The sequence below is a fragment of the Cygnus olor genome, chromosome 18 (genome assembly GCF_009769625.2).
Source record: "Cygnus olor isolate bCygOlo1 chromosome 18, bCygOlo1.pri.v2, whole genome shotgun sequence".
In the NCBI taxonomy this organism is placed as follows: domain Eukaryota; kingdom Metazoa; phylum Chordata; class Aves; order Anseriformes; family Anatidae; genus Cygnus; species Cygnus olor.
Genome location: NC_049186.1, coordinates 4405185 through 4421882, shown reverse-complemented (window position 1 = coordinate 4421882; position 16698 = coordinate 4405185). Strand labels below are relative to the sequence as shown.

The 16698-nt window shown below is 49.3% G+C and overlaps 1 long non-coding RNA gene across 3 annotated transcripts in view; it reads right to left on the bottom strand.

Moving 5' to 3' along the window:
- Positions 1-16698, bottom strand: part of LOC121056809 — a 124906-nt gene that overhangs the window by 85168 nt on the left and 23040 nt on the right. The window lies entirely within an intron of this gene.

Below are 16698 nucleotides of genomic sequence, written 5' to 3'. Positions count from 1 at the left end.
AATAACGTCCCTGCTGAGGGCTGCAGGCTCATAAAGCATAACGGAGAGTCATGAATGGGATTTCCAAAGGTACCCGAACGCGTTTCACTAAGGCTGCGCTCCTAAATTATTGAGGCACTTTAGAAAAATCCCACTTCATTGAAGTAAATCCGCAAGATATCAGCGTCCCCATCAGCCCCGGTGGACTTTGCGGTTAGGGAATAAACGCCCCAGCAAAACATCAGCTGTAAGTTATCGTGTGGTTGCTGACGCCTGAGGATATTTCCAGGAGGGTGGTCAGGCTTTCCTCACTTAATTCTTCATTTTGCCTTTGAAAATATCCCCAAGCGTGGTCTGGAGCCAGCCTAACTTCCTTAAAGCTTGTCATGTTTGTTGGACGCGTTCCTCAGGCACAGCAAGGAAAGCTCCTAAGAGAACACGAGGCAGGCTCTCAAAAATAACGAGCCTGGCACTAACTACGTAAAAATCTGCTGTTTTCCTTTGTTGCGCACGGGGATGGACACGGACGCTGCAGACAGGCTGCGCAAACCGCAGCAGGAGGCACCCACACGCACCCAGGGTTTGTGGGGAGGATTTCCCTTTGCTCTCCTGGCAAAGGAAATGTAATAGGACAGCAGATAATCTGCTGCCTGCTTTTATTTGGAATCCGTAGCAGCAAGAGAATTACTACATGCCAACTGAGCTACTTAACTACCAGCTTGGCACACAAACAACAACTCTGGATTAGATGCTGGGGCGTAAGACACAGACAGGGCTGGCTCAGCCCCGGCTTGGCCAGAAGCTGGGAAATCCAGACTCAAAATCCCGGTCCCACACACACAAAAACCCATCACCCGGGGCCCTGCCAATGTTATTTAATAACTAAACTACTGCAGGCTCCATTTTCAGCCTTCCGTGCTGAGCTACCAAGGACAACAGGTTAAGGGATGGAGAACGTGCTAAGCACAAAGGCTTGTTTCTGGAAAAGACAACTGAAGGACGGGAAGGTGGAGTTGGAAAGATGCAGCTGGAAAATCAAAGCGCACCAAGACAAATGGCCATTGTCCAGCAAAGTGTTCTACCACATTTTTTTTTAGCAACACACATCACTTAGATTAATTTTGTGAAAGAAAACAGGCTGTCTCAACAGCAGCCTTATGGTCTTAGCAATTTGCTTTACAATTACTCACTAAACTACCTTGATTTAATTATTCGAGAAGAATCTCACCGCCACCGATAACTACTTAATTAAAAACACAACTTCAGAGCAATAAGAGAGTCACATTATATTGTATTTGAAATAGATTTCATGCCAAAGCCAGGCGCTGGTTACTTTAACCAGCTTAATGTGCCGATATATTTAGAGTCCCGAGGATTTTAAGAAAGGCTCGAGCAGCAGCGACCATCCAGGGGCTGCAAACGACACTCATAAGCTTGTTCTCCTTCAGAGCCTAGGCAGCTCCAGCAAAATCAAATTAAGAAGAGCATCACCACAACAGAACTAGTCTAGAAAATAAGCAAGCTTTACCCTCAGGGAAGTCAGAGGCTGAGAGGCCCAGACAAGCTCTTACCGCGCTCACTCTCCTGCTTCACACCAAGCGCTGGAGCATCCCCCACCTCCTGCCCCTTCTGCGGGTGCAAAATGCCTGCAGGTGCAGGTGGGCACCCCAAATCGGGGCTGCCCTTTGCATTCCACTGAGGACCTATCAGCAGGGGCAGACCTACTGCGTCCCAGCTAGTGCTAATCCAGGTGATTGCACCTCCTGACCTGCTCCGACGGGGCAAAAAAGGGGAAACCTGTGCTCCCTTTGTACAAGCGCCCCCGGCCCTGATGACTCTTCCGTACTCCCTTCAGCTCCAAACATTGCAAAGCTGCAGGCAGCAAGGTCCAGGCTCCCCAGCTGCTGCATCCCCATCACCAGCTCCTGCCCCAGCCTGTGCGTGTGGGAGTCCCAGCCCCTTCCTCCATCGCCGCGTGGTGGCACAGCAGGAGCACCCCAAATGCTCCACGCTGGTGACCTCTGCCTGAGGGCAGTGACCTGAGAGCAATTCCCTTTTTTTTTTTAATCAGTCTTAACATTTTAATGGGTGTCAAGTATGGGTATCACCTGATCCTTGAAGGAGTCAAGAGCAGTCTTCAACAACTTTTTTTTTTTTTTTTTTTTTTTAACCTGTGGCAGAAGGGGCTGTGAATTAATTGGCTCAGTTGCTACTGCAATGTAGATGGAGAAGCCTTTTGGGGAAAAAGCAGTCGGATGCCTGTGGTGAGACAGAGCGGAGGCAAACAGGGGTAGCTGCAGACACCGGCATGGCTCATGCAACGCTTTTGGAGAGCACTGGTCACATTTAGACTGTGCCAAGCGGTGTAGGAAAGCCTCCCAAATTACTAACGGGCCATTTCCCATTTAGTTAAACACCTCTCCTTCCCCTTCTCCAGGAGGTACCAACTACTTTGCGCTTAATACATTTTCCGTACAGCTAAAACTATATACGTATTCATATATGAAAAAATTAAATGACTGCCTTCTCGAATATTATCTTCTTGGTTTATTGTGTGCCCTCTCTCCCCTTCTCTTCCCGGAGAGACCAACCATCACATGAAAATGCTTTTCATCATCTGTAAAATTTGATGCCCAAAATAGCCCCACGGTTGCCCTAGCAACTAGCATTTATTCCCCCTCCCCCCAGCATCCCCCCCTTTGCATATTGCTGCATATTTCTATCATCTCTTTCCAGGCACAGTTCATAAACACGGCTGCATAATAAAGAATGTTATCACCAATGACTTACAGCCCAGCTGCTGCAAATAAGATATGAAGTGGCAGGGAAATACAATTTCATGCAGCTAGGACAACAGATTGATTGGGTGCCCTTCAAATTTGATGCCACTTCTTTAAGTCTGTCCAAATTCAAAAAAAAAAAGTTAGTTTCCCCACCTCCCCATCTTTCCGTGGTAGCAACAGACAATAAAAGTGGGAGATAATTCACTAGGACACTCATTATGTCTGCAGCAACCTTGCCCTGAGAGATTGACAATTTAAAGAGATGTGCTGCTTTTCTCCGCCACCTCCTCTACTTTTTCCCCAGCCACCCTCCTTCATCAGAAGTCTTATTCCTCCAGTTTGGTTGCCTGTTTAATTTAATTATTTTCCCTTTCAAATTATTATTTCTGTTCAGATTACTAGACAGAAGGCTGTTATAGATAGAGACAAGCAAAGTCCTTAATGTCATTACCACCATCCCCAAAATTTTATCTTTATTTTTATTTAGTTTTGGTAGAACAACATGAAAACCCTCCCGTAGCATTTCTATCAGAGAACACCCCGACAAGGACGAAAGGAGGCGTGCTTCTAAATTCTTCTTTTCCCCTTGTCGCTTCTGATGGGTTGACCTTCAAGGACACGGAGGTCTGCTCTGGAGGCTGATCTGAACGTACAGAGATCACCTCGTGGCACCAAAGTGCAACACAGCACAACAAGGAGCAGCTGCCACCAGACGGGCTGTGCTGATGCTCTCATGGTGCTTCTGCTTGCACGAGAGAGAAAGTCTCCGGGTGCGTGCACAGACAGCCCCTGCACAGCAAGGTTTCTTTCCCCTTCCTCTCCTTGCTCACAGAGGTGCACTGGGTTCTTCTCCGCACCCTTGCGTGTTGTCAGGGAAAGCTCGCAGTGCCGGCATCTCCGAGACGCTGCTCCTCCATCTCCCAGCTACAAACTGCCTTCCCCATGGGCTATTCCGTGGCACAGAAAGGATGCCTGGAGCAGGGCTGGCAAGGACAGGGCTCATTCTGCACCGCGGATCCTGGCACTGGCCTAGCACCCTGCAGCTGTCAGAGCAAGGGACAGGACGTGCAACGGGTGTGCTGCTTGGAAAGTTGCAGAAAAAGAAAATCTGGTTTGTTTCCATTTAACAAGGAGAAGAGAGAGAACAGCGTGCAGCCCCTAGTTCCAAATCTTATCTAGCATTAGTGAGCACCAAGCAACCAAATCACAAGGAGCGGGAGGAAATCACTCCTTGCAGAAGCCTCTTAATGCCCAAAAGCAGCACCAAACCCACAACTCTCCCAAGGAGTCCGGAACCAACTCTCGTGCATCTGGACACAGCACCAAGGCTGTCATCTTTTCAGCATCTCAGCGAGCCCGTCTTGTTGCAAGGCATCACAACACCCAGGCTGCTCGATAACCAGCTCTTCCTGCCCAGGAGCCTGTGATACCCGCACGTTTCTTGCCTATCAGTCCAGGAGATGGTGCCAGCTCTCAAAGCCTTCATAGACGTGTCCCTGCTCAGGTGCTAGGCTGTGGAGGGAACCCTTCCAAGCTGCAATCGTGTTTTTTTCAACACTCAGAACATTTAAAAGAGGAATCTAGGTGGTTGGCTGCCGCTTTAATTGGCGAAGCACTAACTAGAAGGCAGAGCAGAGAACCCAAAGGTGTGGGGATGAGTTGCTCCTTGACCTGGTCATACCATGGGATCCTCAGTAAGATCCCCTCACCCCTCAGCTCCTCCTTCCCTACCTGTACACGGCGACACCTGATCTCCAATGAGCTTTCAAACACAAGTAGCTCTGATTTGTGCAATGTTTAAGAACTGGAGCTGAGTTTTGGGGGTTTGCACTCATTGATCCTAGGACGTTGTGATGCTTAAATGCGCAGGACATTTGCCGGCTTCTCAGATGGAAAGCATGAAAGCAGCTCAGAGTAAAATTACTATTATTAAGATGAGAGATGAGGTTTTAAACCCCAAGCTGCAGCTCAGGAAAGTTAAAACCACTTTCAGCATCTGTCCTGAAATATGTTCAGTGATGAAAAACTGAAGTCAGCTTTGAAGCAGCAGTCATAGGTCACAGAGGAGCGTTTAAGGGTAGGGTAGAAGATACCACAGAAAAGTTGGGGGATTTTTTTTTTTTTGGTAGTACTTTTAGTAGGAAAAACGTAGAGTTGCAGAGAAGCAGAAAATGTGTAATATGTGAAAGGAAGATTTTTATTTTTTTACAACTGATTTCTACCACCTCCTTTGAGGCGTGAGCAGCTCTTTAATCTATGAAGGGTCATTTCTGTGTCATTTTTCTGCCCTAAGTGGAGGCCAAGTTCAAGAGACGCTCCTTTTAATTTCCTCTGGATACAAGTACTTGGATACAGAATCCCATTTATCTTCCTTGCCTCAAGTAAATAAATTTGAAAAAGTTAGCGTGTCCTATAAATACTCCATAATATACAAGATCCAACATCACTTTTTTTTGCACCTAAAACCTTAAACCCTACTGACACCATAAAACATCAGTGCTCCACATCCCATGATTGTTTCCCATAATCTAGGGGAACATTAAAGAGAGAAAAATTGTGCTGAAAAATGACATCTTATCTATTTCCTTCCTCCCCAGCACCACTCCATGTTTTTGTCATCGCAGGTCAGACACCTGCTCCCCACGTTGTAATCTGGGGAAGTGATAAATGCTTGCAGGCAGTGATTACGAGTGGCCGCATTCACTCGGTGTCAATCTGGAAACCGGCACGTCGACGCCGTTGCCATTCTTTGTCCTGCCAACAGGGCAAATTAAAGAGGGAGGAAAAAAAGATCAAGAAAAAAAAAAAAAAAGAACTGACAAAGGGAATTTTTCTCTAACCTCCTTCCCAGACGGGAGAGCTATTACCAGGTCCAGACTCTATATAAGTGCCCGTGTCAGAGAGGGGATGCTACAGCTACAAGCACTCTTACAATCTCTTGAGAGACTGGGCGGTGAGGAGGATAATTTACATGATCTGGCTTCTCTTGGATTTGACCATGACCTCCACAAGACTACGGGTACATTTAAAATGGCAAGACAGATGGGCAGCAAGCCAAATTGCAACACAACACAACAAAACCTAGCAAAGCACAATTTAATCATTGCTGCATCAGCCGCTGGGCAGCCCCTGATTGACCTTCCCTGCTGTCAGGCTGGATCATGCCCTCATCTAGGCAGCCGTTGGGCTACCCCAGTGGGGTAGAACCGGTCAAGGGAAAGGAGTCTGGTTCATCACATTCTGCGTTTCAACCAAGAATCGCTAAACTTGTCCATTTTCCAACATTTTGGTTGTGCTGCAGTTATTTGGATGATAACACAAAGTGTCACAGGCCTTGTTCAAAGCACGTGGCTTCCTAGACGAGGTTGGAGGAGATCCTGTCATTCTTCAGGAAAGCTACATTTGTCATCTTATTACACCACACGCTTTTGTGGCAGCAACCTGCTCTCACAACAGCTTTATGTAAGTGGGGAAAACCTGGAGTTGCATTTATGTCAAGAAACCGAACAGTATCTTCACACCAAGGCACGCTTTCTGGAGGGCTTGAACAAACCCTGCAGCAGTGACACCCAGCACTGTGCACAGAGGGGCAGAGAAAGAAAAACAGTTTACCAGATTAGAAATTAAGCGTTTTAACTAGTTCTCAGTGAAAACACTGAAGCCCTGAGCGCAGCAGCTGCAGGCTCCCCGAGTCGCCCTGTCGTCCTGCAGGTAGGGAGGACACCTCCCAGGAACTGGACTTCAAGTCGTCAATTATGCTGTGGCTGCGCAGTGCAATTATTCATAAATATTTATACACACACGCACGCCCTTTGTTCTGCCTGTGTGTGACATAGAGAAGTTTGGCTCTGTTCTCTCTCCCTCACCTGGATTTGCTCTGCCCTTTCTGTTGGATACAAGGGATTTGATCGAATTAACTTAATTGGCAAATGTATTGTTCAGACAGCTGTGACAGAAGTGACTTCGTGCATTAGTCAGAAGGTTAAGTAGCTCATGGCAGCTCCCAACACTTTTTCTGCTGCCAGACACCTCTGTACCAACTGAATCGGGCATCGAAGCAGGTTCAGTGGGGCGATGCCCCATGCTGTACATCATGTTCATGTTCATAGAGGCAGCTTGGTCAGAAATGCCCACGTCCCTGCCTACTTGTTGTGCTCCCAGCCATTTGCCATGTCAAGGATATTGGATCTACACAGGATTTTTTTTTTTTTTGAGAGGGCAACTGAGCATCTGGAGAACAGCCCTGCCTTGCAAGCCAAAGTTTCTGCCTTGTCTCCATCCCAGCTGCCACGGCTGGACTCAGCCTGGCCTGCGGGTCTCAGCCGTGGGGGGATGCTGCGTGTGGCTGTGCCCTGCTCCTTGGAGCCAGGGCTTCGCTCCCAGGGCTTCCCTCCAGCTGCTGACGCTCAGTGGGGCCAAGGCCCTTGTCCTGCCACCTCATCCCTGCTGCCCAAGTTCCCCCCCGCGGCTTGGCACTGGTGGGACAGCAGCCACCCAGGTCTCCCTCCCTGGCTAATGGTAAGAACACCTCCAATTCTCCAGGTGGAATAGCTCATTTTGGGGCAGATGTTCCTCTTTCTCTCCCCCCCTCTGACCCTCCTGTTGCTGACCTGATGACAATCATTACTACGGTGCCTCAGCTACATGCCTAAAAGGGACTACTGGATGGAAACCCATTACACGCACATGGTTCCCCAGGACAGTGTCAGTAATTTGGGCAACCAGACGCACCTCTTCGCTTGCCTTGAGCAGCACAGGGAAGCAGTGGGGGAGCCGGGTGGCCGGGGGTGCTGTGTGACAGGCCAGGACACAAGCCTGGAGAGAAGCCTTCCCTCCCCGTCCGAGGGGCTGTGTCGCTCAGGGCGGTGGCAGGCCCTGCTGTGTGATGGCAGCACACGCTCACAAAGGCCCTGCACCGGGAAGCAGTCCCCTCGCCTCCCTGCTGCACGGACAACAGCGACGGCAACGCTGCGGAGGCCGAGGGACGCTTCCAGCACCCAGGTGAGGCCAAGAGCCCCCCGAGACGGAGCTGCGGCCTGTACCACTGCTGGGGAGCCTCGCGTCTCCTCCCTCACCTGGGGACACAGAAACCCAGCGACTGAAACACCACAGATCTGTGGTGACTTTGGGGGTGCAATGAGAGCCGGTGGCGTGAATCCTGGTGGCTCCTGACAAGCAGCTCCGCCCCAGCCACCACCCACCGCCAGCACCCGGATGAGACCGAGCTGCCCTCTTGTCCATGGAGGAGGTCACCTCTATATGACCAGCAAAGCAGGCTGCGGGAGAAGCTCGTGTTTATCCCTGCCTCACACCCTAAACGTCCTCTGGACAAGGAGGGCAGCCCATGGCCCCGGGCAGCCCTTCCCCAGCACCACAGGCGCTTGGAAAATACATTTAAGTCTTTCTTTGCATACACAGGCGTAGAGAGAAGGGGAAATTTTCATAACCATTTTGATTTCTACTAACTGAAGCCAGCGTAAATCTCCGTCTTTTATGAATCTCACTTACATTTCGTGCCTGACTTGTGCATAAAACTTCCCCAGATTTACACAAGCTAACTCCATAAGTCATCCCCTTCCCAACCGGGCCCTATATCTTGATGACCTTTTAGAAACCAATGACTGCTTTCCTGTTGTTATCCATAATTGGAAAAGCACTGGAGATAAGAAAATTTATAGCAATGAGTGATCTACCTGCAAGAGACAATAAAGAACGCCGGGCGGTGAAAGAAGGGGGAAGAAAAATCCCACACAGGGAGATGCGTACAGGCACGCGCTGCTCAGGCTGAGCTTCCCCTGTCCTCCTAAATCTCTCTGAAGTCTCCCCGTTGAGCAGGACAAGTGTCCTCTGCAGGACGGGTGCTCTCCTGTCAGTCATCTGCTCTGATTGAAGACTGCTAGGAATTTATTTGCAAGACTGTAGTTTTTACGAGAAGGAAGCTTGAGATAGGAAGGCAGACGCGGCCCCTTCTTCCTTGCAGTCCCTGCCACAGCCCTCTGGAAAAGCAAAGCGGGGCTGACGGGGTTGAAATGTACACAGCACCGTGTGTACAACACAGAGAGGGACAGGGTAGATCTCAGGTGCTTGTGTGCACACATCGTTTTGAGGTTAATCTGAATGACATTAATCATCCTGCTATCACTCAGAGCAATCTGAACCAGCAGGAATCACTGCACATGATGGGATCACTGAAGGGCTCCTGGACATCATAAGACCCCTTCCCAGACTGAATCTTATTTTGTGTTGAAACCAAGGCAGCAGGTCACACGCTGCCACATCTCTTCTCTGGGACTGAACCAACAGATTGGGGTGCACTGCTCCTGGTTTTAGGGAAGGGGAGGTGTCTGTAAGGCAGCATGATCTCCGTGATCTTGCCTTTACCCAAGAAATTCAGGACGTGCCAGGGCTCACGAATGGAAATGGTTCCACGCACATCTACTGATCAAAGCAATCAAGACGACATTCTTGTCTGTAGGAACCAAAGAGGTGCCAAAAGGAAAAGAAAAAGCATTTCTTGTCCAAGTGTAAGCAAGCACACACCAGCAGTATCAGTAAGGCTGGGTGAGGAGGGGATGTCTGAGCTTTGCCAGTCTATGCGGCCATAATTTGTGCAACCTTACAGCAGTGCTTGCTCGCCCCCTTCCCAGGAGGGCAGCAGGGTCTGACACGGAGCAGCTGGGCTCCAGGAGCACCATGGGGAACAGCAGCAGGGACTGCTTCGCCAGATGTAGCACATGTGCAGTAACCTTCAGGAAATAACCCAGCCCTTACGGGATGGCACACTTTCTACTGAAGCACAGTGATGAAGGAACCGAGCATTGCCCCTGTTGCCACAGCACTATCAGGCAGTTGGATGGAGTTGTGCCTGCAGTAAACAAAGTGGTTTTCAAAACCACTGTTCTCATTCGAGACAGCTGTGAGCACACCTGCTCAGGTCACTGTACCAGTGTTTTATGCACCTCTGAAGCCTGCTCTGACCTAAAAGGGATTGCAGCCCTTGGTCCGCACCTCGGCTCAGCTTTCCTATTTGCCATCAGAAAGATTATGCAGGACTACCTGCAATAATTAACTCCCAAGAGAGAAGTTAAAATAAAACCACTAAGAGGCTGCTGAGAACCAGAAAAGATAACAAAACCCTGGCAGGGGCTGGGATGAGGAAAGGCAAACAGCAAGGAGGGACTGTCACAAGGAACCCCCAGCAGCTCTTCCCCCACCACCCACCAGTGCTCAGCTCTCACAGATAAAGATCTCTGCAGCTTTAGCAAAGGTCACTGGGGTTTGTACGTGGGGGAAGACAGCTCCAAAAGTACTCAGTTTACAGCTTTTGAACCGGCTCCTGGTAAGCTCTGCCCAAGTGGAAGTGAGGTGGTGGCATCTCAGCACCGAGCTGAACACCCCGCCTTGCTGGGGCCTCCTCCAGTCCTGCTGGGTTCGGTCCGTGCTGAAGATGTCTCCCTCAGACATCTGTATTTTCAGATTATTCATTATGAATTGATTAGTTCATCCCACAGTCACCGCGATTGTATTCTTCCTATGTACTAACATCTCAATGAATGAGCAGTCAAGTAGAAAATGAATGCATTAGTGCCTGATTGTATTACTAAGCTCTTGTAAATGCTAACGAATGCAGCAGTGTTTAATTCAGCCAAATAAACAGGTAGTTACAGAGTTAAACAGCACAAGCTTCCAAACAAGAGTAAAACATCTAAAAATATCTTAATATCTTTCAGGTTTAGCATTGAAATTACCTTTGGAAACGAGCGTTCATTTGAGGAGAATTCTTTTGTCTGGTTATAAAGACACGTTCCAGCTAGTATTTTCACGAGTATGACATTGAGCTAGCCACTTTCAGCCCTGCCAGGGCAGAACTGATTACAAGCCACCTAGGTAATTAGAACAATTTGCATTCAGACCTGCATTTTAGGAGAAACTAAGCTCGGAATAATTTTTGTAACTCCGCTGGATTTGCTATTTGCAACTCAATACGCAAGACAAAGTTTCCAGTTCTCTGCTGGGAACAGAGAAATGCAGCTTTTTTTATTATTAATTATTCACTGTATGAGATAATTTCTCATCTCCATCCACAAGCAACCACAATGGTATATACAAAAAATAAGGTCTCAAAGAAAGCACACTACCCTCTTAAAAGAAACGGGTACAGTTTTTAGGCAGGTTGGCCACTCAGGAACTTTGTTCTCATTACGCTGCCTGGCTGCATGATACAGAGAAGAGCAACTCCCTGGCTCACAATGTGTTCATCAAAACTTTATGAACGGTAGATTAAAAAGACGGGGAAAATTTCCACACAGACCAAGCCTCACGTTTGCCTCCCTTGTTCACCATGGAGCAGCACTTCTGCAAACACACAAAGCCAAGCGATCCAGGCACACACCGCTGCAGCATCCAGTGGGCAGCAAGCACGGACCTACCTGTGCTCCTCACGTTTACAAGGGTATTTGTTCAGTGAGCTTCTCATAAGGATGGGCAGACAGACTAAGGTTGTGCAGGCAGCCAGCATCCTTACAGGTCCAGGTTATACATCTGACCAGCTGCTTGCCATTAAAACATAATACAGCATTAAAAAAATACTGCACTTCCTTCTTAGCTGTATCAAAGACACTGTGACAGCTTTTGGTGCATGCCAGGGCATTGTCCCCCTCCAAAACAACACAAGCCTGGCCCCCCTAGAGCCCATCAAGGTGACGATCCAGAAGAGCAACGGCTGCGTCCAGCATGGCCTGAGCATGGTGAGGTGCCTCTGCTGGGATGCTGTGCCTTGGGCAGCCTTAGATGCAGATGACAACCTTGCACAAAAATCCCTAAGAAATCCCTCCTGGATCTTACCCCCTCAGCATTTTTCCTAAAAAAAGGGAAAGCAATGTGCAGCAACAATGCAGAGAGGCGCCGAGCGGGGCCAGCTACCGCGTTAGCCCGATTCCAGCTCAGTGCTCTGCAGAGACCCCAGCTGCTTACAAGGCCAAATCCGTCCGCGTGTTGGGTAGCCGAGCTGGGGTGCTGCAGCCCGCAGCTGGGCCAGCAAACGGCCCTGCAGAGGAGACCCCGCATGGCTCAGCCCTATGCTCCTTGTACAAGGAGCCAAGCGTGGCGCGAGCCTCGCAGGCACGACGTTCCTCTGCCACTGATACACTGTCAAATCCATTTTGAGACCAAAAGCCTCCACCGTGAGGAATTTGTCTGCCTTCGCCTCAAAGCTGGGCGGTTGTCCCAGAGGCTGGCTGAGGGAGATTTTAATTTCTCACTTCTACTAAACCTCTAATGGACTGGACTTGCTTTGGCTGCATAAAGATGGCCAGATCTTAAGGCTAAAGACCTGTCGTACCCACAACAGCAGGACATTTTGGAACCGAGAGTTCCAATTTACTAAGCAGAGCCCAAATTAGAGCCTGCAAGAGGTGCCTGTAACAACCTGAGCAGAGAAGACTGACTCATCGCCTTGTTTTCCCCAAGCACAGACTGTATCTGTTTGGCAACAGACCAAGGAAAATGACAGTATAAACTGCCAGATCCCAGCAAATCTCTTCCTTGACTGCCTCTGCTGTTCACTGCCAAGAGACAGAGCCGACTTTGCTGCTGTCCCATAGGACAAGCCTCATTCTCGGGTCTAAATTTGCCTCCCTCATCTTCTTAAAGGGCAGAGTGATATAGGAGTTGGACTTGTGCAACATTATAAAACCTCCCTGTGAGAGTCAGCCAGCCCTCTACATTCCTTTGGGGTCTCCACAAGCAGTAGAAAGACAAACGGGCTCTGCATCATGTTGCTGTGGATGTGAATGCAGCCAAGGATCGGCGGGGTTTCGCTGTAAGCCCTCCCACCACCACCCAGGAGTCCTGCTGGCAGCACCCAGCGTGAAGGAAGGTTTAGCTCTTCAAGTATTTTACAGAGTCCTAAGAAAGGCATTAGAGACAAAAGACTGCCAGAAATGCTGCGTTCATCAGCCTGTGTTCATGGGAGATGTGCAGGTTTAAAAAAAAACGAAGTAAGAGACTGACTTCAGTGCAGATGAAAGCTTTGGGCTCCGGCTCCCAGGAGAGCCCCACGGGAGCAGCAAGTGCAGCCACAGTGCCAGCTCCCCGAGGGGCTCCAGAGCTGAAACTGGAAGAATTGCCTCCAGAAAGGGCCCTGGAGCCAGAGCTGGTGCCTCCTCAGTACCTGGGGCACAGCTAGTCCTGGAAATGGGGTGTTAGCGCAGCCAGCAATAGAGTCAAAACCCCACCCCGAGCAGCATCTGTTAGTCCTGATGTAAGACTAGCAGAAATCTTGGGCTTGCGATTTGGGCATGTTTCCACTAAGAACCGCAGTGAGACCATTCACTCTTTTTATACAGCCCACCAAAGAGCCGTTTAGTGATAATGACCAAACTTGGCTTCATCTTGAAAACCTTTAATAGACTCCTGTATATTATTGAGGTTTTAATGGAGCTGGTAGGAAAAACAGAAAAAGTAACACATGATGTGGAGAAGCTGGGTTTGGTTTTCTGTGTGCAGAATAAACCACTACTTTGAATTTTTTCCTCTATTATTTATGCTTCCCCTCTCGTTCAGAGAAGTTTGTAAGTTCAGATTGCCTACCGCATCTTCTCTTTTCCTTCATTTTTTCCCTTCTGTCTACAGCCATAAGAGAGGAAGAGGAAAAAAAATACAAGAAAGGAAAACCAAGTGACAGTGACCCCATTAGCCATTCCCCCAGGAGCGGCTGCTCGCCACAAGTCTGCCCTCTTGCTCTTTCGCTGATGAGGCCAACGAGCTCGAGTAGGCAGCACGCCCGAGCAGGACGGGGCTCACGAGCCGTGCGACAAGCGGTGACAGCGCTGATGGGACACGACTGGGAGAGTCGCCTCATCTTTGCAAAGTGAGGATTAGAATCTGGATGTGCGTAACTAGAGGTGGATCAGCAAACCAGTTCATTCGCCTTCCCTGGAGGGATGCTTTTTTTCCTTCCTGCCTGAGGAGGGCAACAAGAGAGGGATCTTTAAGCCTCTGTGAGCGCTAGCGGGCCCCAAACAAGGACAGGACAGAGCCCTCCAAATAAACAGATGAAGGCAGCAGCAGCAGATTAGCCATTTAAGAAATACTTTGCTTGCACAGCGACAAACAGTACCTACCTGGTAATTCTGTAGTCCCAAGACTTGTCCTGTACAAACAGGATAAGCCTCTCCATAGAAATTATCTCCTCCACGTTAGGCAGGTATTCCTGAGCCAGAGGAACAAATTCCCCCAAGAGCAGCGATAAGACCTCTCCAGCAGCCGGAAACAGCTAGGTTATCAAATGTTTATGGTAATCAAAAGAGCAGGTGATTACAGTCAACCCCAACGGGTTAGCATGAATATCAAGCAACATGGGCACAAGTACTCGCGGTTATGAGCTCCTGGCTTAATAAAACAGATTAGATATAAACAGAGGCATCAGTGGCAAATGAAACCAGGAGCTGTTCCCAAACACAACTCCACCAGTTGAGCAAATTTCATCTAAAAGCTGGAAGGAGCAGGTTGCAACATATAGCAGAACTGCTTTAAACCGAGAAGCATGCTTGGCAAGCGATTGACAAAGACGCGGTTTACTCCACACGTGCAGCTGGAGGTCTCTACTTTCACCCCAGGCATGGAGAAGGGAAAGCTACGGTTTTTACTCTTGCAAGTGTAATGCTAACCGTGGGAGGCCAACTGCCTCAGAGGAAACCCTCACGGCAGTGAGAAGTGAGGTTTTGCACACAGTGAAGTTGTAGTTACATGGACTATTTATAACACACGGACAGTCTTGACTTGCTTCACTGGGGAACAAGGTACGTGAGCAAGATACCTTGTAAAACCTGCAGGAATTGCCCAAAGCAGTTAGTTCAGTTAGGGAGTTTAGAGCTGGTCCACGTCATCAGACTAAGAGACCTTCATATTAATATACTTAATACACTTAAAAAAAGATATCATGGCCTGAGAAACACAAGACTGCCCAACACTACCTGGATTAACCTCTAAAAAGCATCACGACAAGTGTCCACTTGAGTCCAGCTCTGAAAGAGCACGAGATTTCACTTTATAGCTTTCTACAGTGCTACCTAAACTTTCTAGTTCCTATTTGTTCAGATCCTTTAAAAAAATAACCTTTAAAAAAAATAAATCAGTGAGAATTCCTAATTGCCCATGAAATGAATCCAAAAATATTTCTGCCTTGCCTCTGCATTGCTTGAAGTAGGAAGGCTCTGAGCATTAGTCAAAGAAAACAGCTGCATACTGTTCAGAAGGGGAGCCTTTAACTGATTTAGTTCTTTGTTATCAGCTACTTCCAGTCTCCAGAGTTACCTTCCACAACCTGCAGGAGCTCGTGTCCTCGGAAGAATTATCAAAAAGCAGGAGAGAAATACATGGTGGGAAATGCCTGCTCTGGATTTTGTACCAGAAAGCTTGGAGGAAAACACTGCACCAAGGCAGAAGCAGAGAGACAAAGTAGGAGGATGAGTGTGAGATCCAGCCAATGAGATCAACTGTTGGCCTCCAAAAAAAAAGAGACCTATTGTTATGGGCAGTAAGCAGGGTTAATTTCACACCAAAACCCACAAGTATGCAGCTCACGCATCTTCCAGAGAGGTGCTCTTAATTATGCCCCCACAAAATAAGACCGTGTAACTCCCCAAAACACACGGTTAGCATGCTCTCCGTCAGAGGACCAGACCTCATCTGAAGCCTTTTGGTGAGAAGGGCTCAGGTCCGTGCACCCTACCGCGGGCAGTACAGAAGCCCCACAGGGATCGCTGTGACAACAGGAGCGTGGGGAGCTGAAGAAGCGATGGACACTCATGTTTGTGACAGTGGGGGAACGCTGCTCTGCCAAAATCAGATGGCCACGGGTCCATCGGACTCCTTGCCCCATAGCACTTCCAATACACAGCCACACTGCCCTGCAGCCAAGGATGAAACGCATGGGAAACATCCCTGACCATCCAGCAGGCGCAGGAGCCATCCCCCAGCTCCCGGCCAAGCAGACTGTGGCAGCAGCCTTCAAAGCACGGCACTTCCCACCCCTCCTTGTACAAGAGCATGCCCAGACATCCTGCAAAAACACCACGGGAGCAGGAAAAAAGGGACCAACCGCTCGGGGTGGAGCGAGGCAGGTTGTTGGGTGCCTTGTTTTTTTTTTTGATGCGCTGCGGTGTCATCTTGTTTTATTTTTTGACATTGCAGCCTGCTGGCAGGAGGACTCGGTTGCCAGGGAAACTGCTGGGAAGGTGCACAGGGCTGCTGCCCGCAGCCAGGCGGGGAAATGCCTGTCAGCAAGGAGCCGTCCCCGCAGGAAGGCTGCCCGCTGCCACCGGCCCCGCCGTGCCGCCGGCCCCGTGCCCGGGTGGCAGCAGCAAGCCACGGAGCTGTTCCTGCAGCACCCGGCTCAGGGGCTGAGCCAAGATCCTGAACCAAGGCCACGAAGCTCAGACAGCTCTCTGCAAGGACAGGGTGGCACGGTGCCTGAAGGAGGCTCTGTTTTTTTTTCCCTATTATTTTATTTTTAAATGACTGCCATTAGTAGAATAATGGTTAGCAATTTGCAATAATCAATTTGAAATCAGCGTTTGATTAGTTAATGCACTTTCTGTTGGTCTCTCCTCCTAATGTGATCAGGAGGGGAGGGTTGAGGAGGGTTTCTGTGTCTGTATTGCAGCTCTCCCAGTACCTGCAGGTGGCAAGCCCATTCCTGCTCTTCACTGGTCCCCACCAGGCTGCAGCAGCATTGCACACCCCATTGCATGCCCCAGCCAAGCCCAGCCCGTTACCTCCTCCTGTCCCCCGCCAGCCAAAAGGCCACCCCCTTCTTCCCCACGCACCCCAAGGGGTCACAGCACTTTCTGCTCCTTCAGCTTTGTGGGAAGGCCTGCAGACAGGTGAGTGGACGAGCAGGCTCCAGAGCATGAACAGAAGCAGACCATCACCT